At 46.2% G+C, this 1,968-nt stretch overlaps 1 pseudogene; it reads left to right on the forward strand.

Annotated features, from left to right (window-relative positions):
• The first annotated feature begins 945 nt into the window (after positions 1–945).
• Positions 946–1,436, forward strand: LOC101585209 (annotated as a pseudogene).
• The last annotated feature ends 532 nt before the right edge of the window (positions 1,437–1,968 follow it).

Below are 1,968 nucleotides of genomic sequence, written 5' to 3' on the forward strand. Positions count from 1 at the left end.
ACTCGGAGCTGAAACAGGGTAGGGTTCTCGCCTTTCATTCTTAGAAGTGCTTGTCTTGGGTCTTACCTTTCTCCAAAGGAAGGACCTGCTCCTGTAACACACTGCTTCTCTCCAGCGCCCTTAGCAAAAGTAAGAGAATGTCATTTGCAAACAGGCTATTAACCCCAGATGGATTTCTTTCCTTTTAATCTTTCTCCTTCTTATTTGTGGTAAGAATTGCCTTTTTGTTGTAACAAAGGAAACTTCCTTTGGTATATGCTTTGGGTAGTTTTGCTGGGATGTTGAAGAATTTTGTGAATATATTTAACATGGTGAATTAAGAGTGGGCTGGGGATATTAGTGGACTTTCTTTAGTGACAAAGAGGAGTCCTGGAGACCTTGAAATGCAGGCTCAAGGGAATGTGTCCACTGGTGGGTTATAGCTGTGTGTGGTGCTGGGAGTTGAAGCCTGGTGGGAAGAGGTGGCCGTGGTGGGCGCGGCCTGAAGGTCCACATCTGTCCTCCCCTCTTGATCCCTCTCTGCCTTCTGCCTGCCCTGTCCTGAGCTCTTTCTTCTGCCCAGCTGCCCTGCCTTGGAGCTGACTCTGGACTGAAACCTCTATGAACTGTGAGCTAAGTAAACCTTTCCTTTTTAAAATTGTGGGCGTCTGATGTTGAGTTGTAAAGACCAGAAAGTAACTAAGAAAAGAATGGCCTTGTTCCTAACAACTCTGATGGCCAGATGTGGACTCTCAACCTCAAGAGGCTCTGACTTTGTGGGCTGTGCTCATCTGCTGAAATGGCTGAGGCTGGGGTGCAGGCCATTTAATAGGGGCGGTGAGCGCCACCTCAGAGGGTAGCTCTGAAGGCTGTTTTTTCTGGGTTGTGAAATACTATGCCACCGATAAAGCTCCTCATGCATAGTAATTATGTGATTCGTTCATAAAATATAAATAGTTAACAATTATGGCGCAGGAAGATGTTAGAGATTACAATCTAACTGAAGAGGAAGAAGCGATCAAGGCTGAGCGCCCTCCGGTTACTCGGCAGTGCGAATATTTGGGTCCCACAGCCGACGTCAGCTGCATGCGTGGGGGGACTCGAGGAGGCTTCCGAGCAGTGTGCCATGGCCGGGGGTGCTTACACGACCGACCCCGGGACTGTGGAGCCCTCCGGACGGTGCAGGCGAAGCCCGCGGAGGTGACTTGCTGTCTCTCCCGTTTCGCTCTTTGGACGAAGGGCTTTATAGGTTCAGAGCTGATGAATTCTTCACGCCCCGGGAAGTGGAAGTACTCAGTGTTGATCGAAGAAATTTCAAATTGCGCTCCGTGGGGTGGGGAGAAGGATTTTCACTCTCCAAGCATCCTCAGGGAACAGAAGGCAAAGCGGTAACATACTCAGCAGTGCAGGCCTCTAATGAAGAGAAGCTGGACGCTTTTGTGATTATTGACATTTAAGAAACAAACAAAGAAATGAAAGAAAGAAAGAGAGAGAAAAGACTTCTATAAAGAGCTGTTTTCTTTTATCTTGAGAGGATATAATTATTTTTTCTGGTATCTTTTGACAAATGGAAATTTACAGAACAGAAAATTTTAACTTAAAGTGCGGCTTTCAGAAGTAGAAAAAAAAGCTGGGTGTGTTGGTATATGCCTGTAACCCCAGCTACTCTGAGGGCTGAGGAAAGAGGGTCAAAAGTTTGAGGCAGCCTTGGCATCTTTGTGACACCTCATCTCAAAATAAAAAAATCAGAAGAGCGCTGAGAGGGCGGGACATGGTGGCGCACTCTGTAATCCCAGCCCTTGGGAGACTGAGGAAATAGCCTGTGAATTTGAGTCTGGCCTGACTGCCTAGCAAGACTGTCTCAACATAAATAAAATAGCTTCCATGATACAGAATAAATAAATAAAATATAAATAGTTAAGGGATGAACTAAGTAATGAATAAAGCATGACAGGAACCATAGAAACACAGGTAGCAGTGTCACCCACC

Source organism: Octodon degus, unplaced genomic scaffold (assembly GCF_000260255.1).
Source record: "Octodon degus isolate 3935 unplaced genomic scaffold, OctDeg1.0 scaffold00062, whole genome shotgun sequence".
NCBI classification, from domain to species: domain Eukaryota; kingdom Metazoa; phylum Chordata; class Mammalia; order Rodentia; family Octodontidae; genus Octodon; species Octodon degus.